Source organism: Myotis myotis, unplaced genomic scaffold, assembly GCF_014108235.1.
Source record: "Myotis myotis isolate mMyoMyo1 unplaced genomic scaffold, mMyoMyo1.p scaffold_m19_p_1, whole genome shotgun sequence".
NCBI classification, from domain to species: Eukaryota; Metazoa; Chordata; class Mammalia; order Chiroptera; family Vespertilionidae; genus Myotis; species Myotis myotis.
The window spans coordinates 104,534,093-104,556,861 of NW_023416313.1; positions in this window are offsets into that span (position 1 = coordinate 104,534,093).

Sequence of the window (22,769 nt, forward strand, 5' to 3'; positions counted from 1 at the left end):
TCTACATCTCTTCCCTTGGCTCTTACCTAAGAAGTACCACTAGTCCACCCAAAAAATGATGTTTTAATTGGCTCAGGCTTAAACTAGTTCCTATTTTAGTGGAAGGACTCAGTCTCCTTCTTCCTCCATGAATTGGTTTTCTCACCAAGGTCTTCTGCTTCCATATAGAAGCAAAGTCTGTATGGCCACATGACCATAGATTTACCACTCCTTTTTATAGTCAAGGTTCTTGAAAGAAATAGACACTTCTTTTTATCTGTTTATTCAATTGGTCTTCATCACATAACTGCTTTACAACTGCTATTATGATAATTATCTAAATTATTATAGAAGAACTATTTAGTTAGTAACTAAATACTCCCTACCTGTCGTATTAATTTTTTTAATAAATCTTTATTGTTCAGATTATTACAGTTGTTTCTCTTTTTTCCCCCATAGTTCCCCTCCACCCAGTTCCCACCCCACCCTCTACCCTTACCCCCCCCCCAACTGTCCTCATCCATAGGTGTAAGATTTTTGTCCAAACTCTTCCTGCACCCTCTACCACCCCTTCCCCTGAGAATTGTCAGTCCACTCCCTTTCTATGCCCTTGATTCTATTATAATCACCAGTTTACTCTGTTCATCAGATTTTTTATTCACTTGATTTTTAGATTAACTTGTTGATAGATATATATTTGTTGTTCATAATTTGTATCTTTACCTCTTTCTTCTTCCTCTTCTTAAAGAATACCTTTCAGCATTTCATATAATACTGGTGAAGCAGGGAGTCCCTCGGGGGTGAGGACGACAGAGCCCCAACACGCTAGGGCGTCTGCATGCACGACTCCGGGGACCAGGTTCAGTGACGCAGATCCATTTTATTGTGGAACTACAGGGGTATATATAGCATGAGGGGACCAATCAGAGGGAGACACGTTGCTATAGGTGACCAATGGCTGAAAGGCTGAGGTCCTGTGCACGTGGCTCTAGGAGTTAGTTCAGGCGGGCGTTGCTACTTCCTGGTGTGCCGAGGAAGCATGTCATGGTGGAGTGTGCTCACACCATTGCATCAGCCGCAGCACTGAGACATACTTCCCGAGCTCTACGTACATCTCCCCCTTCCTTTCTAATTAGCGCCAAAGCAAAGGAGTTGTCACTTCTCAGAAGGAGATAGAAGGGTGGCCTTATAGACGGGTAAAAGAGTAGCAGAGGCACGTGCCACTGGAAACTGAGTGCTGTCTACACCAACTGGCATGAGAACGCCAGGGGGAGGTATCACAGTCCACAGTTCTTATCTGTGCACACCCGTGCTGTTAGCTGTGATGATAGCACACATTAATAAGAATAATGTTCCTGCCGACGGGTTCCCCTCTGGCGCCATGTGCTCTGCTTGGTCTTATAGAGCCTTGATGTCACCCCAGGTGATGGGGTGGGCTCTTCGGTGTCTAGGTCGTCTCTGCCATTGGGGCTGGTTCTCTTCTATGGTCAGGTCCTCCATTTCCTCCACGGGGGGCAATGGTGGTGATCTACGGCTCATCTTTGATGGTGTAGGGTTTGACATCACGAGCAGGGATCCACGCGGGACTTTTGTCAACTTCTGGAAAAATACAAGCAAACCCTCTCCCCTGGGTTAAGAGCAGGTTGGGGCCTTTCCAGGCTCCGGTGAGTGGGTCTCTCCACCGGACCAAAGGAAGAGGTGTTGGTATGTCCCGGAGTCCTCCACTATGTTTATACATAGGGGTTAATCCATGCTCATCAAAATGAAAATAATTGAGGATAGTTAAGGCTTGGGTTAGCAGTGTATGAGGATTACTCCCCCTTTTTCTTTAATCAGTTGGGCCTTGAGTTCCCTGTGTAGTCTTTCAATAATTGCCTGTCCCTGGGGGTTATAGGGGATGCCCATGGTATGCTTGATGTCGTGTGATTTTAAGAAGTCTTGAAATAGAGTGCTGGTGTAGCATGGTCCATTGTCAGTTTTTACCTCCCTTGGGAATCCAAGGATGAGAAAGGCAGACTTGAAGGTGGCAATGCTATATTTGGCTTTTCCCCTCGTTTGGGCCTGGGCGAACGTAGCTCCTGAGCAAGTATCTATGACTGTGTGGACATATTTCAATTTGCCAAATGCTGGGACATGCGTGACATCCGCTTGCCATATGGCATTGGGCTGTAGTCCTCGGGGATTGGCCCCTCTGGGTTGTAAAGGCCCGAGGGGTAGTAGAGGGCCGCAGGATCGGCAAGTACGTATGAGGTGCTTGCACTGAGCTAGGGGCAGATGGGGGAAGAGCATATGGAGAGAGGAGGCTGACATATGAAATTTGGTGTGTAGGAGTCTGGCCTCTTCTATGGGGTGTAGGGTAAGAACTAGCTTGTCTGCTTCTGCGTTGCCTAGGGAAAGTGGGCCTGGTAGGCCAGTATGAGACCGTAAGTGTTGGATATACCAGGGCTGTTTCCGGTTCTCTAGGATGTCCTTTAGGAGTTGGAGGCTCTGATCTAGCAGGGTATCTTTAACTCTTAAGGTGGAATACCCTATATTTTTTGCCGTATGCACCGCGTAAGCACTATCTGAGAATAAATTGACTGGACTATCTTGACAGTAGAGAAGGGTGTATATTATAGCTCTGAGTTCTCCTACTTGTGCTGAGCCTTGATAAGTATATCTAAGATAAGTGGGGTTGGTGGAAGTTTTAGGGGACTTTATTATTGCTTCACAGTAATGCTTCCCCGTGTCAGTGAAGGAGCAGGGTGCCCCAGGGATAGGTTTACTAGAGGGGTGTACCAGACCTATTGTCTAACGGTACCTTTTGGAGGGTTTGGAGGAATCTATGATTGGGTAGGTGATTATCTACCTGCCCTGGGTAGTTTAGGAGAAGTAACTGTGTTTCTAGATCTGTGGTTTACAGATGAGAGATTTGTTCCTGCGTTGGGTGCCAGATGAAGCAGGGGGTCCCTCGGGGGTGAGGATGACGGAGCCCCAACGCGCTAGGGCATCTGCATGCATGACTCCAGGGACCAGGTTCAGTGATGCAGATCCGTTTTATTGTGGAACTACAGGGGTATATATAGCATGAGGGGACCAATCAGAGGGAAACACGTTGCTATAGGTGACCAATGGCTGAAAGGCTGAGGTACTGTGCACGTGGCTCTAGGAGTTAGTTCAGGCGGGTGTTGCTATTTCCTGGTGTGCCGAGGAAGCATGTCATGGTAGAGTGTGCTCACACCATTGCATCAACCGCAGCGCTGAGACATACTTCCTGAGCTCTACTACTTACTGGTTTGGTGGTGATGAGCTCCTTTAGCTTTTTCTTATCTCTGAAGCTCTTTATCTGACCTTCAATTCTGAATGATAGTTTTGCTGGGTAAAGCAATCTTGGTTGTAGGTTCTTGCTATTTATCATTTGAATATTTCTTGCCACTCCCTTCTGGCCTGCAGAGTTTCTGTTGAGAAATAAGCTGACAATCGGATGGGTACTCCAGTGTAGGTAACTAACTGTTTTTCTCTTGCTTTTAAGATTCTCTCTTTGTCTTTTGCTCTTGGCATTTTGATTATGATGTGTCTTGGTGTGGTCCTCTTTGGATTCCTTTTGTTTGTGGTTCTCTGTGTTTCCTGGACTTGTAAGTATATTTCTTTCACCAGGTAGGGGAAGTTTTCTGTAATTATTTCTTCAAATAGGTTTTCAATATCTTGCTCTCTCTCTTCTTCTGGCACCCCCATAATTCAGATGTTGCTACACTTGAAGTTGTCCCAGAAGCGCCTTACACTATCTTCATATTTTTGTTTTTTTTTCTTTTTGCTCTTTCAGTTGGGTGTTTTTTGCTTCTTCGTATTTCAAATCTTTGACTTGGTTCTTGTGATCCTCTAGTCTGCTATTGGATCTCTGTATATTATTCTTTATTTCAGTCAGTGTATGCTTAATTTCTAGTTGGTCCTTTTTCATATCCTCGAGGTTCTCACTAAATTTATCTGCGGTTTCTAGAAAATTCTTTAAAAACCTTATAACCATGGTTTTGAACTCTACATCCAGTAGTTTGCTTTCCTCCATTTCTGTCATTTGTGACCTGTTTCTTTGTCTCTGTATTTTGGCTGCTTCTTTGTGTTGATAGAGTGGCTTTGTGTGCTAGGTGTCCTATAAGGCCCAGTGGCTCAGCCTCCCCAATTACCTGAGGTGGACACTTTTGGTACACCCCTTTCTGGGTTATGTGCACAGTCTTGTTGTAATTAAGCCTTGACTGTTGTTGGTATCACTGGGAGAAATTGACCTCCAGGCCAATTGGCTGTGAGAATCAGCTGTATCTACGGTGGGAGAACTTCTGTGCTGGAGACACCCTTATGGGCAAGACTTGCTTCAGTGGGGCTTTGGTGCTCCCTGAGTCTGCCCCCTGAGTGTGTCCCTTATGGATCTGAGGAGATGTAATCTGGACGGTCCCACTCTGACCACTGGGTACACTGGCTCTTGGATCTCTAAGGACGTGCTGTTTAGCCTCTGCCTGTGGCTACCTAGCATGAGCTACGGAGAGATCTGCAGATTCCTCTTCCTTGTTTGGGGTTTGGTGGTGCCCAGATGAGGCCCAGCTGTGAAGCAGTGCAAGCTGCTGTGGGGCCTTGGGCCTTCTTTTGGATGTTCTGGGTCTCTGTGACCCAGCTGCAGTTTGTTAGGTAATTTTCAGGTTGTAAAGGGCCAGGGCATTCATATGCAAAAGCCTCTGTACACAGTTTGGGTGGGGCGGGGTCTCAGGGAATCAACAGGGTGGAGCAAACAACTATGTAATCGCTGCAAGCACCTCTGAGAGAAAGCCGCTCTCCAGTTCCGCCTGATGCAGTTTCTCCCTGTATGTATCTGGGTCCCCAGACACTCACCCTGAACTGGAGTTCAGAGCAGTCAGGAGCTTGTGTCTCCCTCCCAATTGAAAAAGACAACCACATCCTCAGTTGCCAACCCTTTGCGTGCTCGCCTCCAAACCTCTGCACGTTATTTCTGCACCTCCTCTGAGTCTCAGTGTGCTTTTCTCTTTCCTTCCAGTTGTTGAGTTTCCACTCAGCCAGCCTTCCTGTGGTTCTGGATGATGTCCGTTTTGTCTTTTAGTTGTAGTTTTGAAGTGGTTGTGCAAGGCAGCAATTTCAGGTGTTTACCTATGCCGCCATCTTGGTTTCTCTCCTGTCATATTAATTTTATCTTGTTTCTAAAACACCAATATAGAGTTAGGTCTTAAGTGCTTTATGAATATTAACTCCTGTAATCTTCATAACAATGTTATGAGATATATATTATTACCATCCTCCTTTATAAATGAGGAAATACAGGGAAATTAAGTAACTCACCTAAGATCAGACAGTTAGCAAGGGGCAGAACTAGGATTTGAATGCAATCATCTAATTCCACAGTACCAACATCTATTTCAATTGCCTCTTAAAACTTTGTAACCTATTTTATATTTGTTCCATATATTTTATTTTATTATTTTTTAAATATATTTTTATTGATTTCAGAGAGGAAGGGAGAGGGAGAGAGAAATAGAAAGATCAATGATGAAAGAGAATCATTGATCAGCTACTTCCTGCACGTCCCCTAGTGGGGATCGAACCCGCAACCTAAGCATGTACTCTTGACCAGAATCAAACCTGGGACTTCCACTCTGCAGTCCAACATTCTATCCACTGAGCCAAACCAGCTAGGGCTATTCCATATATTTTAAACACAATCAGTAAAAAATACAGATAAACAGATATTCTCTTTCTCCCTTTCTCCACCTCCTAGAGATAAGTAAACACTCTCCTGAATATGGCATCTGACATTTCTCCCTTGGTTTTATATTACCAACTATGTAAGTATCCATAAAATGTGCTATATATAAATACTATCATATATTTTGCAATTTCTTTTTATTAATGTTCTCATGATTTATACATTATAACTCCTGTATTTCTAATATTCACTGCTATATGATTTCTGCAGTACCATAACCTATTATTTTATTTTACTGCCTAATTTAATTTGTTGTGCCAATGTGTACTTTTTTAAAAAAATCCTCACCCAAGGATATGTTTTTATTAATTTTGAGAGAGAGAGAGAGAGAAGAGAGAAAGGGTTGGAGAAAGAGAGAGAAAGAAACATTGATGTGAGAGAGCCCATGTTTCATGGATGTCTTAAAGACACATCTGTCATATTTGCTTTTATCCCCAAACACAAATTCACAATGAATAGTAATACCTTTTTGTATTAATAAATAAATAAATAATATTTATACTGCTGATATATCTGAGTTCTTAGAAAATTTGCAGTTCAGCATTGTGGAATTTATTATATAAAATGAATCCATGAAACATTGCTGCCAAAGCATTGCCAAGTGAACACAAAGAGGGCAATTATGCTCCTGATAAGCAACATAAGTGACTTAAGTACCTATTGAAACACTTTGCAAGCACAATGTCACAATGACATTTGTATTTGGGAGATCAACAGATACATCACATGCTAAGAGATGAACTGATGTCTTGAAATAAAATCAGTGCACTCAGGGAAGTTAAAAGATAGAAATGCCATTAGACTATTTAGGCAGCTGCCAATGAAAGCATTGTGGAAAAAATTACTAGTTAATCATCCATCAATTCACCAACAAATGTACACATGTAAGCAGTATCTACAAATTCAAAGTGCAGTGTACAAAATCTTTAGTAACATCATGGTCTTTTAGTGCTAGAAATAGAATATTCTACTTGGTTTAAATTATACAGATTCAGTACAAAACATTACCTGAATTCTATAGATAATTCTGCCATGCAATTCATATTAAAAACAGAGATATGGAAACTCCCCTTTTTTCTATTTTGTTAAACTTGTATAATTTACTGTCAAAAATTTTTGAGAATAGTATAATACTGATCCTTACCACAAAGTTTCATTGGGGAAGAATAAAGCTGGGAAAACTTGTATCTAGACAATGTAGTGTCTTGGCAATGAAACATTCTCTTATTCATTCAGTCAAAGAGGTTGAGAAATGTTCAGAGACATCAAACTGTCTCCATCTCTACCTTGTTTTTTATATAGCTCACATTATTAATAAGAAAAACATGGTCTCATTACATTGTGACAAGAACACTTTTATAAAAAAACTGGAGCCCTAACTGTTTTGGCTCAGTGGATAGAGTGTTGGCCTGAAGACTGAAGGGTCCCAGGTTCGATTCCAGTCAAGGGCATGTACCTTGGTTGAGGGCACATCCCCAGTAGGAGGTGTGCAAGAGGCAGATGATCAATGTTTCTCATTGATGTTTCAAACTCTCTATCCCTCTCCCTCTCTGTAAAAAAGGAAAAAATCAATAAAATATATTTAAAAAAACTCTGGAGAATCCTGGTATCCTATTAAACTATCCTATATAATAAAAGCCTAATATGCTAAGTGTCCATTCATCCAGTGACCAGTCAACTGTTAAACCAATCAAAGAGTAATATACTAATGATATGATAAGGCCTCTCAACCACTCACTATGATGTGAACTGATCACTAGGGGGCAGTCGACTAGTTGACCAGTTGCTATGATGTGCACTGACCACCCAGGGGACAGATGCTTTGACTGATAGGTTAGCTTGTTGCTGGGGTCCAGCCAATCAGGACTGAGCAAGATGGGCCCTGGAGCCCTCTGGCAGTCCCTCCACAGCTGGCCAACCTCCTGTGTCCCTCCCTGGCCAGCTGGCCCCAATTGGCCCCATTGGGATTGGGCGAGATGGGAATGGACATGCCCTGGCGCTCTCCTGTGGTCCCTTCCCAGCCCTGATCCTGCACCAGTGGAGTCCCTTAGCCTGGCTTGTGCCCTCTCACAATTCGGGACACCTCAGGGGATGTCAGAGAGCCAGTTTCAGCCAATCCCACAGGCCATTACCCTCGGGAGGGTACCAGGTGCAGGGCTCATGGCTGGTGAGTGCTGCTGCTATGGCAGTGCGAACCTCTCTTGATCCTGACTGATTGGGTACAAGCCCATGGCAGGTGCAGTGGGGCCGGGATAAGCGGGAGTGGTAGGTAGGAACTGCAGGAGGTGTTGGACTGCAGGTTTTGGCCCGATCCCTACAGGCCACCTAGAGGGACTACACCTGTGCACAAATTTGTGCACTGGGCCTCTAGTAATTAAATATTAGAGAAAGGATTGTTCATAGGACATTGTGGGATTTATTCCAGGAATGAAATGCTGGTACAACATTCACAAATCAATAAACATGGTACATTACATGATCATATCAATAGATGCAAAAAAAGTCTTCAACAAAACCCAACACTAATTTTTGATAAAAACTCTCAGCAAAGTGAGAATAGAGGAATCATACCTCAGCATAATAAAGGCCATATATGACAAACCTACAGCCAACATTGTACTCAATGAGCAAACTAAAATAATTTCCCCTAAAAACAGGAACAAGACAAGGATGTCCTTTTTCACCACTCTTATTCAACATAGTACTGAAAGTACTATTCCACAGTGATCAGACAAGATGAAGAAATAAAAGGCATCCAAATTGAAAAAGAGGAAGTAAAACTCCCATTATTAGAAAGTGACATGATATTATATACAGAAAACCATAAAGACTCCACCAAAAAACTAATCTACACTACCAATATGGTAATACACAAATTGGTCGGGACACTGTCACAGTAACGACTGATCAGCAGGCTGTGTGCACAGCAGGCTTGGGTGGGTGGAGACTTGCAGCATTGGGGATGGGGGTGGGGCCATAGCAGAAAGGCCTCTCCATGCACCTGTGTCAGGGCCCCAGCCAGGAGTCCACAGGCATGTAGAGAGGCCTCTGCCCTGGACCGGGCTGGGGGTCTGTAAGCCCGTGGTACACAGGCCTCTGACACAACCCAGCGTGGGGGCGGGGCCATAGTGAGCACCTCCATGTGCCTGCACCAGGGGTCCGCAGGCCTCCCCCGGTTCTGGCCTATCTCTTTGGGGCAATCCATTGACCTGGATGAATGGGCAAGGCCTACCTCTTTGGGGCGATGGATCACAGGGCTCCCGCAGTGTGACAGAGCACAGGACAGGCTGGGGGATCCACCCCCCCCAACCCCGAGTGCATGAATTTCATGCACCAGGCCACTAGTAGATTTAATAATTCAGCAACATAGCAGAATACAAAATTAACACCCAGAAATCAGTGGCATATGTATACACCAATAATGAAGTCTCAGAAAGGGAGACTAAACAGACAATCCCATTTACCATTGCAACAAAAAATTAAGATACTTTAGAATAAAGTTAACCAAGGAGGTAAATGACTTCTACTCAGAAAAATACAGGACATTGAAAAAAGTGATAGAGGAAGATATAAACAAGTAGAAGAATATACCATGTTCATGGATCAGTAGAATAAACATCATTAAAATATCTGTGCCACCCAACACAATCTATAGATTCAGTGTAACTCCTATTGAAATACCAATGGCATACTTTACAGAACTAGAGCAAATACTTTAAAAAAATGTATATAGAACCTAAAAAGAATCGGAATAGCTGTAGAACCTTAAGAAAGAAGAAAAAAGTTGGTGGGATCACAATACCAGTTATCAAGTTATACCACAAAGCCAGTGTAATCAAAACTGCCTGGTACTGGCACAAGAATAGGCATATAGATCGATGGAACAGAACAGAGAGAACAGAAATTGACCTAAGACATTATGCTCAATTAATATTTGACAAAGAAGGCAAGAGCATACAATAGAGTCAAAACAGTTTCTTCAATAAATGGTGTTGGAAAAATTGGATGGATACAAAAAAAAAAAGAAACTAGACCACTAACTTACACCATGCACAAGAATAAAGTCAAAATGGATAAAAGACTTAAATGTAAGTCATGAAACCAAAAATATCTTATAAGAAACCATAGGCAGCAAAATCTCAGACATCTCTCATAGCAATATGCTTACTGATACATCTCCTAGGGCAGTGGTCAACAAAATGCAGCTCATGAGCCAAATGCGGCTCACGAGCCACATGCGGCCCTTTGGCCCCTTGAGTGTGGCTCTTCCACAAAATACTGACTTCTGCACATGGGCCACAAAGTTTCATTCTCACTGTATGTGTGCCCCTGCACGTGGTATTTTGTGGAAGAGCAACACTCAAGGGGCCAAAGACCTACATGTGGCTCGTGAGCAGCAATTTGCCGACCACTGTCTAGGGCAAAGGAAACTAAGAAGAAAATAAACAAATGGGACTACAAGAAAATAAAAAGCTTCTACATAGCAAAATAAACCATCAACAAAATGAAAATGGAGCCCACTGCATGGGAGAACATATTTGGCAATGATACATCTGATAAAGGGTTAATATCCACAATATGTATAAGAAACTCATACAACTTACCAAAAGGAAGACAAACAATCCAATTAAAAAATGGGCAAAGGGCCTAACTGGCATGGCTCAGTGGTTGAGCATTGACCTATGAACCAGGAAGTCAAGGTCATATTCCGGGTCAGGGCATATGGCCCAATTGTGGACTTGATCCCCAGTGTGGTATGTGCAGGAGGTAGCCTATCAATGATTCTCTCTCATCACTGATGCTTCTATCTCTCTCTCCCTCTCCCAATCTCTCTGAAATCCATAAAAAGATATTTTTCAAAAAATAGATACTTCTCCAAAATGAATATACAGATGGCCAAGAGACATATGAAAAATGCTTAAAGTCACTGATAATAAGAGAGATGCAAATTAAAAATGACAATGTGATATCACCTCACATTTGTCATAATGGCTACCATCAATAAAACAACAAATGACAAGTGCTAGTGAGGATGAGGAGAAAAGGGAACCCTCGTACACTGCTGGTGGGAATGCAGACTGGTGCAGCCGTTGTGGGAAACAGTATGGAATTTCCTCAAAAATAATTAAAAATGAAACTGCTATTTGACCCAGTGATCCAACTTCTAGGAATATATCTTAAGAAACCTTAAACAACAATAAGAAAGAATACATGCACTCCTATGTTCATAGCAGGGTAATTTACAGTAGCCAAGATCTATAAATAGCCCAAGTACCCATCAGATAAATAGATAAAAAAGCTATTATACATGTATACCATTAAATACTATGCAGCACTAAAAGAGAAGGATCTCTTACCCTTTGAGGCAACAGGGAGGGGGCCTGGACAGTATTATGCTAAGTGGAATAAGCCAGTCAGAGAAAGATAAATATTACATGATTCTCATGGATGGGATCTAATGAACAAAATAAACTGTTGAACAAAATAGATCTAGAGACATAGAAGCATGGAACTGATTGTTGAATCTCAGCAGGAAGGTGGAAGTGGTAGGTGGATGGGAAGAGATCAGCCAAAGAACTTGTATGCATATATGCAGAACCCATGACCATGGACAATAGGGTGGTGAAGGCCTGGGGTAAAGGGTTGGGCTGGGCTAAAAGGGGTCAAAGGGGATCTACTATGTAATACTTTCAACAATAAAGATTTTAAAAAAATAATTTCCAGTCAATAAATAGACAAATACACGCAAAAAATGAAAGTAGACTACTTTCTTATACCATATAAAAATGGATTAAAGACTTGTATATGCAACACAAAACCATAAAACTCCTAGAAGAAAATATAGGCAGTAAACTCTCAGACATTGCTCTATTTTTCCTTACATATCTCCTCAACCTCGGGAAAAACAAAAAAACAAAAATAAAATAAAAAGTAAACAAAAGTGACTGTATCAAACTCAAAAGTTTTTGCACAGCAAAAGAAACTATCAACAAATTGTCAATACAACCTATCAAGTGGGAGAACATATTTGGCAGTGATATATTTGATAAAGGGTTAATATAAAAAATTTATAAAAACTCACACAACTTACACACACACACACACACACACACAACCCACAAAAACACACAAAAACACACAAATAAACAAAAAACACACACAGGTAATCCAATTAAAAAATGGTCAATGCACCAAAATAGACATGTTTCTAAAGAGGATTTACAGATGGCCAAGAGACTCAATATTACTAATCATTGAAAAATTCATATTAAGACCACAATCAGTTATTACCTCACACTATCAGGATGGCTTTCATCAATAAATCCACAAATTATAAGTGCTGGAGAGGATGCGGAGAAAAGAAATGCCTCATGCACTGTTGGTGGGTATGCAGATTGGTGCAGACACTGTAGAAAGCACAGAATGCATTTTCTTCAAAACATTAAAAATAGAACAGCCTTATGACCCAGCAATTCCACTTCTTGTAGTAATATATCCAAAGAAACCTGCAACACTGATTCAAAAGAATACATGAACCACTATGTTCATTGAAATTCTATTTACAATAGCTAAGATTTGGAAGCAGCCCAATTGTACATCAGTGGATGAGTGAATAAAAAAAAAAAAATTATGGTACATTTACACAATGGAATACCACTCAGCTGTAAAAAAGAAGGAAATCTTATCATTTGCACCAGCATGGATGGACTTGGAAAGTATTATTCTAATTGAAATAAGAAAGACAAATACCATATGATTTCACTTATATTTGGATTCTAATGAACAAAATCAAAACATACTGAAAGTTGTCAGAGAGGAGGGATACTGGGAGACTGGGTAAAAAAGTTGAAGGGATTAAGCAAAAAAACAGAAACAATAATACTTCATAGGCACTGACAACACTATGGTGATTACCAGAGGGTAAAGGAAGTGAGGGCAGATTGAGATTAAATGGGGTGTTAAATGGTGACAAAAGTAGACTAGACTTTGGATGGTGAACATACAGTACAATATACTGAATTGTACACTGGAGACATATAATTTTTTAACCAATGTAACCTCAATAAATTCAGTAAAAAATAAATTTAAATAAATACATCACAGAAATTTATATGCTAACCTGTTGACAATTAAATATATGCTATTTCTAAACTTGCTGGATGATATAAACAAGAATTAAAGAGTTAATTAGATAGTAACATTTTTAAGTAATTTTAAAATAAATAAATAGGTAACAAGTTTGGAGTGTAAAAAACTTAAAACTATTGGGTTTTATTGATATACATCCTATGAGAAAAATGTGTACAGTTTGCCATCCTTTTAGTGCCCTCTTATGGACTTCGAGTTCTATATATCCTGATTTAGGAGTATATGTCTTTATATTTCATAGAAAGATTTGATAAACATTTTTCATACATTAATATAAAAAAACAAACACTCCATAAAAATATAGACCATTTTTATACATTAGGTTATACCTGTTAGGGTTGCTGTAGGAGGCCGAAAGTGGTAAAGAATTATGAATTTACTAGAGGCCCGGTGCATGAAATTCATGCACTAGCAGGGGTTCCCTCAGCTCTGCCTGTACCCTCTCACAGTGAGAGACCCCTTGCTCCTTACCACTGGCCTACTCATTGCTTCTTATCACTTGGATCACTGCTTCTTAGCACTCCCATGGAGGTGGGAGAGGCTCCTGCCACCGCTGCTACACTCGCCAGCCATGAGCCAGGCTTCTGGCTGAGTGGTGCTCCCCCTGCAGGAGTGCACTGACCACCAGGGGGCAGCTCCTGCATTGAGCGTCTGCCCCTGGTGGTCAGTGCGCATCATAGTGGCCAGTCATTCTGGTTATTTCGTTGTAACAGTCACTTAGGCTTTTACTATGTAGACTAGAGGCCCAGTGCACAAAATTTGTGCACGGAGGGGTGTCCCTCAGACCAGCCTGCACCCATTCCAAAATCTGGGACCCCTCAGGGGATGTCTGTCTGCTGGTTTAGGCCCAATCCCACAGAGGTCAGCAGACAGACATCCCTCTCACAACCCGGGACCACTGACTCCTAACCACTCTTATACCTGCCTGCCTGATTGCCCCTAACTGCCTCTGCCTGCCTGCCAGCCTGATTTCCCCTAACTGCCCCCCTGCCGGGCTGATCGCCCCTACCTTGCCCCCCTGCCAGCTTGATCACCTCTACCTTACCCCCCTGCTGGCCTGATTGCCCCTAACCACCTCTGCTCAGCCCCCAGCCTAAGCCGCAGTCTGGCCTCCCTCTGCTGGAGGTGACCTGGCCGATCAGGGGAAGGCACCGCCTCCATCACCCCACTGCTGCTGCCACTGGCGACCACCATGGCTGCCTGAGCCTTGGGCCGGCCCTCCCAGCGGCAGCTGCCATCTGCGTTTGCCTGAGCCTCAGGCAGCTGCTGCGGCTTTGTCCAGAAGGATGTCCCGATGGTCTCGTCCTGAAAAAATCCACCCTAATTAGCAAATTACCCCTTTATTAGTATAGATTAGATCATCTGGAAACCAAATGGGCTTAGCCCCAAAATGGCATTAGCACCCAGGTGTGGAGAGTCAGAGATTTTAAAGGACTCTAAGTGGGCATTTTTATTGGGGAATTATCTGGGTTGTCTGGATCTTGGGCAATTCTGCAGGGGAAAGCTACTGGTCTTAGCAAACAGAATGTGGTCTGAACAAAAGGGAAGGTTGGTTGCAAAATGATCTAAGGTCAGTTTTTCAGGGGAGGGGATATCAATTTAATTATTTGATCAGACCTAACAATACCAATTTAGCTTGATGCGTTATAATGGTTGGTCAATTTAAATTTTCTTTAAGTATATTATATTTTGTATTTTATTCTAGATATATGATTTTGAATTATATAAACTCAACAATTAAGGTAAATACTAGTTACAATGCCAATATAGTGATAAAAACAATATGACATAATGTAATGGCCGATGGCTGTCTTCACAGTATGGAGCTGTCTGTGGTACTGGACTATTCCATTTCTTCACAGGCACTTGTCATAAGTGTGCATGACAACTGCTTTCATGAAGGTGAACAATGGAGTAACATTTTAATCCTTGCTCTAAAGGAAGGATTGGTCACTGAGAAAAATGACTTCAATCATTTTTTTAAAAATAAAAGGTGAATGAAATTGTACTACTTAGAGAATGGTCGTTTCTTACATTGTGGCATTTCGTTCAACCTACATCATTCTAAAAAAATAAGATAAAATGTATTGGAAAGCTCTTATGCTCCACATATTCTTAGAGTACTCTCAATTGCAAAAGGAAGACTGTTATTGATTTTTTTTTTTTTTGGAAGAGTGATCTCATATCCTTTAGAACATAATCATTATAGATGACAAAAGGATATGAGGAATGACAAGATGCCTAATTTTTAATGTATTTTTCTATTCTGAATGAATCATTACTAGTACAATATAATAAAGTACCGAGGGAAACTAAAATAGCAAATTCAAAAATAACCAACAGGTTTCCAGCTGCAAGATACATTATCTCTTTTTTATTCTCTCAAAAACATGTGAAATAGAAAAAGGCAGATATTGATAAATAAGAACATCACATTTCAGAGAGAATGGCATTCACATAGCAGCATTAAATTAAATTAGAACTGTATTTTTTCCTTTTTTTTAATGTGCCACAGTTATTCTTTCTCCTTCTATTTGAGGTTAATGTAATATTAAGGTGGAATAGTTATAGATGATCTCATCTACAAATGGCCTTAACTGCTATATAAAATTAGCATTGGAGGTTGTAAGATAATAGAAAATATGCACATGTTCCTAGCATAGATCTCCCAAAACTCTTGTAATTTCCTAAGTGGAGCACTGGCAGCATCTTTTGTTCTAATATTTGGTCTTTGACCCTTGTTCCTGACAGAGTTCTTTAATCCCCTGGAATTTCCTTGCTGATAGCTGTGGTTTTCATTCTAGTGAGGTGACATTTGGTGGGCTCCTGGATGGCAGTGGTCAGTGGAAAGACCATGCTATGATTAGAGGCTTTAAATTCCAGCTCCACCCACTCCCCAATTCTTCAGAGAGTGGAAAGGCGCTAAAAATAGAGTTAATGATTTGTCATGCCCAAGTGACCAAACCTCTATAAAAACCCTCGAAGTACAGGATTTGATGAGTTTACAGATTGGGAAACACACCCATGTACTGGGAGAGAGATACACCCCAAATCCTTGGGGACAGAACCTCTTATGCTTTGTATTCTCTCAGGCTTCCCCCATGTATATTTTTTAAATATGGTGGTTGGTTTGGTTTTTTTTTTTTTTTGTTTGTTTGTTTTTTGTATTGATTAACAGAGAGAGAGGGAGCGAGAAGGATAGAGAGATAGAAACATTGATGAGAGGGGACTATCTTGATTGGCTGCCTCCTGCATCCTCCTACTGAGATCAAGCCCACAACTCAGGCATGTGCCCTGGCCAGGAATTGAAGCAGCAGCTTCTTGGTGCCTGGGTCAACACTCCGCTCCTGGGGCACACCAGCTGGACACCCCTATGTATCCTTTAATCTGGCTGTTCATCTGCACCCTTTATCATAACTACTGTTATATAATGTACTAATAAATGCATTTCCCTGAATTCTGTGAGTTCTAGTAAATAATCAAATCCAGGGGGAGAAAATCATGGAAACCTCAGATTTGTAGTCAAGTTAAACAGAAATTGTGAGTAACCTGGGCACATGTTATTTATGATTAGCATTTGAAAGAGGAGTTAGTCTTGTAGGACTGAGCCAGTCTGAACCTGGCATCTGACTCTGTCTCCAAAGTAGATAACGTCAAATTCAGTTAAATTGTGGGACACACAGTTTGTGTCGCAAATTGTTTGGTATGATAAAACCATCCACACATTTTGGGTCAGAATTGTGAGTGTGGTAGCAATGTGAGAGTAAAGGAGAGACACTTAAAAGGAAAAGTGAGTTTTTCTTACAGATGTGATTAAGGAGCATTAAACAATCCCATACAATGAATAAATACTGACTGAATATTCAAAATCTGTAGCAAAGTAAAAAACACATCTATCCAGTGTCTCTCTAAAACTCATCATCTCAGAGTCATCTTTTAATGCACTACTTGAGTAAGTTCTCTCTTTCCTAGGGTCCAATATTTATTTTTTTTCATTTGCTTTATGTCAGATTAGATGATGCTCACAAAATTGTGAAAATGAATTGCTCCTTGGTTTTAGTAGGTTTCTTTATGATCTATAACAATAAAAGTGTAATATGCTAATTAGACCGGACATCCTTACAGACAACCTTCCAGACAATGTTCCAGATGACCTTCCAGACAAAGCCAAGGCTGCAAGGGAAGCCCAGGTCCTGGGTGCCAGAGGGAAGCCAGTGCCGGCTGCTGGGGGAAGTAAAGCCTACTCTTCTACAAATTTCGTGCATTGGGCCTCTAGTTTATATATATTCTCTCTCAACCAAGACTGTAAGCTCTTTGACATCAGAATCTATTTCAATTACTCTTTGTATTTCCTAGAGCATATACCTCAAATCAGTACATAATTATTGATAGGAGGAAATCACATTTAAAAAAAGACAGAATGAGAGCAAACAGATTTTTAATACCAGTTCTTAGGCCATACATTTCATGAGAAGAGGCATAGAATTCTCTCTGAAGTGAGTTAACCTATGTGAATAATGAGCTCGTCAAGAGTCTCTAATATGTCACCATAACAGAGACCACTATCAGTAGATGAAATTGAGGGTAAGGACAAGAGCTTAGTCTTTATTTGGTTCCTAGTGTTTATCATAATATATTAGAGGCACATAAAACGTTTTTCATTTCTGATTATTTAATAGAAAAATGACACTATAATTTAATCATAAAAATGTGCAATCTCAAAATTTAAAAAAAAAATCTTATATAAGATGTTTATAGCATATGGTTATAAATTACCACATACTATCCTCATAAATACTACAGAAAAATATATAGCATATGTGTAATATCTTGAGATATGTGGGAAGGAAAATTATTAGAGGTATGCCAAATGTACTTGAATGATACGATCAGTATATTTTTGCATTATTTGGATTCAAGTTACTAATAGTCAATAGGAAAAAAATGCCATCACCAAATATATTAGTTCTTAATTTTCATTAATATTTATAAGGCCATTTTCATATACTTAATTAGATAAAAATCCTAAAACAACCTAGCATCATCATTAATTTAGACCAGGGGAATTAACATTCAAAAAGTATGTTTCAAATGGTCAAGAATAGAGACCATGTACTAAAACATTTTATTATATAAATTTTCTTTCTTCACACACTGTTTTTTTCTTTTTAACTTGTAAAATGGTTTCTTGGCATTAAGATGTGATTGTGGGATTTCAAATTTCAGCTCCAACATATAAAATACTTTGAGTTGTCATTCCATCACTGCAAGAAAATAGCCTAACAAACAGAAAGGCAATTACGTTTATTAGACCCATAAGAGAATTAAGGACAAAGTACCACCTGGGCTCTGTAGAAATAGGCAAACACAGTGAATTACAGTCTATATTAGCGAACCTGGAACAAAAACCTCTGGAGTCATAACCTGGCTGGAACACATTGTCACTTCAGCTAATTGCTGGAGATTCCATGTGTGAGAATGAGAAACCCCAGGGACCATAGTCCACATTTTTGTAGATTTCACCTTCAAGAATCCCACCAGATTCTCATGTTGAAAATTTCAAAAAAATATCTTCACATTCTGGATATAAGAAGAGGAAAATAAGAAAAATATTTCCAGAGCATTCTACACGGTGAAGGCTAACACTGCAAAGGAAACTACCTCATTAGAGAGCTTTCTAGGGGAAAGAGCCATTATTTAACTGCAGCACCCTCTGACCTTCCTGTCTTGCTATGTACTGGGAGGAGTGGGAGGCAGGCTAAGAGACACTTGTGAAAGTCACAGCCCCAGTGCTCAGGCACACTAAAAGACTAAGGTATAATCATACTATTATAGGATACTTTCCTCCCCACACCCCTACCACCATCCATTTCAATACAGCTTGAGTAAAATAGAACTACAATAGAAAAATCTACAAAAAACAAACTCTATTTATGAAGTTCTTAGAAAAGATCCAAAAAAAAAAAAATGGCAGAGGGAGGAGGCAAGAAAAGTAGAGAAAACGGAAGCCTCTGCCTGACACCTACAGCAAACATTAAACAAAATAAGAACAATAACAACAAAATATCTATAACTTGGTATATCTATTTAGACTGCATGAAAATCTAAAGAAATGCTAGAGTAAAAAAAGACATCTTATGTGGGAAGCACAAGGATAAGAATTACATCAGATTTCTCATCATTCAAACAATGAGAGTAGAGTGAAATTTTTAATGTTAAACAAACAAACAAACAAAAAACCACTAACTTAGAATACCCTATCCAGTAAACTTACACTTCAAGACCCCAAATAGCCGCAGCAATCTTGAAAAAGAAGAACAAATTTGGAGGAATCACAATACCAGATAGCAAGCTATATTACAAAGCTACTGTAATCAAAACAGCTTGGTACTGACACAAGAACAGGCATATAGGTAAATGGAACAGAATAGAGACCCTCAAAATAGACCCAAGTCATTATGCTCAATTAATATTTGACAAAGGAGGAAAGAACAAACAATGGTGTCAAGACAGTCTCTTCAATAAGTGGTGCTGGGAAAATTGGACAGATACATGCAAAAAATGAAAATAGACCACCAACTTACACCATACATAAGAATAAGCTCAAAATGGATAAAAGAGTTAAATGTAAATTGTGAAACCATAAAAAATCCTAGATGAAACCATAAACAGTAAAATCTCAGATATTTATAATAGCAATATGTTTACCAGTACATCTCCTAGGGCAAAGGAAACTAAGAAGAAAATAAAAACAAATGGGACTATCATAATAATAAAAGGCTAATATACAAATGGTCATCACGCTGTGATGCCGAAATGACCAATCAGCAGGGACCTGAAGCTGTTCTTCTGCCCCCTGAACCTGGAGCCGGACAGAGGGACCTGAGGCCACACCCCCCACCCTGGTGGGGCTTGACAGGGGACCTGAGGCTGTGCCCCCTGCCCGGTGCTGGGCTGGGAGATCTGAGGCTGCACCCCTCTGCTCGATGGGGCTTGGCAGGGGTGGGGCCAGCCAGGTCTGGGTCTCGCCCAATGGGGTGGGGCCAGCCAGGTCTCGGTCTGGTGCAATTTCGAGGTCCACACAGGTAGGCAGGGACTTGACTCTGGGTCCCGTGGTGTGTCACAGACTCTGACAGGAGGAAGATTTTCATATACATTTTACTAATTTTCTTTCATCTCTGACATTTCTATTATAGAGAAAGGGCAAATAGCAATATTAAAATATTTCCTCTAATTAATTCCTCGAATTTTTGCACCGGGCCACTAGTATCAAAATAAAAAGCTTCTGCACAGCAAAAAAAAACAACCCATCAACAAAATGAAAAGAGCCCACTACATGGGAGAACATATTTGACAATGATACATCCAATAAGGGGTTAACTTCCAGAATAGATAGGGACCTCATACAACTTAACAAAAGGAAGACAAACAATACAATCAAAAAATGGGCAAAGGACCTAAATAGACACTTCTCCAAAGTGGATATACAAAAGGCCAAGAAAAAATGCTCAAAGTCACTAAGCATCCAAGAAATGCAAATTAAAACAATGAGGTAGAACCTTACACTTGTCAGAATGACTATCATCAACAAATTAGCAAACCACAAGTGTTGGTGAGGAAGTGGAGAAAAGGGAGCCCTAGTGCACTGCTGGTGAGAATGCAGACTGGTGTTGCCACTGTGGTAAACAGTATTCCTCAAAAAATAAAAATGGAACTCTCATTTGACCCAGTGATCCCACTTTAAGAAATATATCCTAAGAAATCAGAAACACCAATCAGAAAGAACATATGCACCCTATGTTCATAGCAGCACAATTTACAATAGTTAAGATTTGGAAACAACTCAAGTGCCCATCAGTAGATGAGTGAATAAAAAAAGCTGTGGTACTTTTACACAATGAGATAATACACAGCTATAAAAAAGAAAGAACTCTTACCATTTGCAGCAGCATGGATGGACCTGGAGAGTATTATGCTAAGTGAAATAAGCCAGTCAGAGAAAGACAAGTATCACTTGATCTCGCTCATATGTGGAATATAATGAACAAAATAAAAATGATGAGCAAAATAGATCCAGAGACATAGAAGCATGGAACAGACTGTTGAACATCAGAGGGAAGTGGGGAGTAGATGGATAGATCAGAAGAGATCAACCAAAGGACTTACATGCATATATGCGTAACCCATGGACACAGAAAATAGGGTGGTGATGGCCTGGGTAGGGTGCGAGGGTGGGCTAGAAGATGTCAATGGGGGGAAAATGGGGACATATGTAATACTTTCAACAATAAAGAATTTTTTAAAATGTCTGTGTCTTTGGGTTATGCATATTTGTTCTTTGTCTAATACCTTCACCTTATTTCCTTCAGTCCCTCTCTCTCCCCTCCCCTCTGACATCTGTCAGTCTGTTCCACGTATCCATGCTTCTGTTTCTATTTTGTTCATCAGTTTATTTTGTTCATTAGACTCCACTTATGAGTGAGATCACATGCTATTTGTCTTTCTCTGATTGGCTTATTTCAATTAATAAACCTGGCTTTCAAAAATGTTTAAAAATGTTCAGTCAGTGAAAATTATGTAAATCAAAAATTTAGATCTACATAAAAAAGAGTGTCAAAGAAGGAATTAGTAAGGGTAAATAAAACATTTTATTTTTCTTACTGTTAATGCATAGCTGTTTATCTATAATAATACTAACAATGTTTGATTCTTCAGAACATGCAGAAAAGTAAATTGAATGACAGCAATGTTACAATGGGAGGGAGAAAGGAACTGAAAATTTTCTTATAAAAAGTACTTATTCTGCCACTGAAGCTTATACTGTTATTTAAAAGTGGATTTAGGTTAGTTATTCTAGTATATGTAAATTACAACCTAAAAAATAAATATAATTGATATACTAATGGACTAGAGAAAATTAACTAATGCTCATTGAAAATCTCAGAAGTCAGGTAAGTAGGGAATATTAAAAGACAGAAGAAACAAAGAACAACTGCAAAATATAGAAGACAGTTACAAATATGATAAATATTAGTTAAACTATAATAATAATAACTTTAAATGTGCATGGAGTAATGAAAATGAGTGAATTACTGATATGTTCAGCAACATGGATGAATTTCAAAAACATACTAAGAGAAAGAAATCATATAAAAAGACTACATTCTTGGAAATTTCCACTTACATAAATCGTGTGAAAATAAAACTTCCTGGCATGTTTTCACAAATGATACTTTCTCAAAGTCTTTCCATGAATGTTATTTAAACTTTCAGATGAAGTTCTCTGTTCATTCCTTTGTTATTCTTTAGAAAATTGATTATGCCATCCTCTGGAATTTCTAACAATTGCTCAATAGTCTCTGGGATTCAGAAATAAGAAAGTATTCAATTTTCCCCACTTAAAATCTGCTACAAATCTAACAAGTTGTCTAGCCAAACACCTCTGAAAAGTAAATGATTAATTAAATGTGAATCTTAAATATTTACCCAAATGAAACGTTATGTAAAAATGTTTAATTGTACTACTTAGTTGACAACATGCTAGTGATATCATCAATGCCTTTTCAAATATTCTGCAAATATTCCAATATTTAATTTTAACATAAAGCAAAAAGAAATTTGAAAAAATAAAGACTGGATGCTTCCAAGCAATCTAATTTATTTAGCAGATAAAGAAACAAGTACTTTAACAAGTTAGTATATCTGAAGAGGCAATCATTTTGTACAATGTTGAACTTAGATAAAAGCAATACGGTGTAGGTGGGAAAACTGAATCAGATAAATTCCTGACTATCTTTACAAAGACAATAGGCAGCACGGATCGTCTCTTTTTAAGAGAAGAATATTGGGGTGAGAAGGCCACAGTGATCAAGCTCCATCAGGTGACTATTAAATTCAA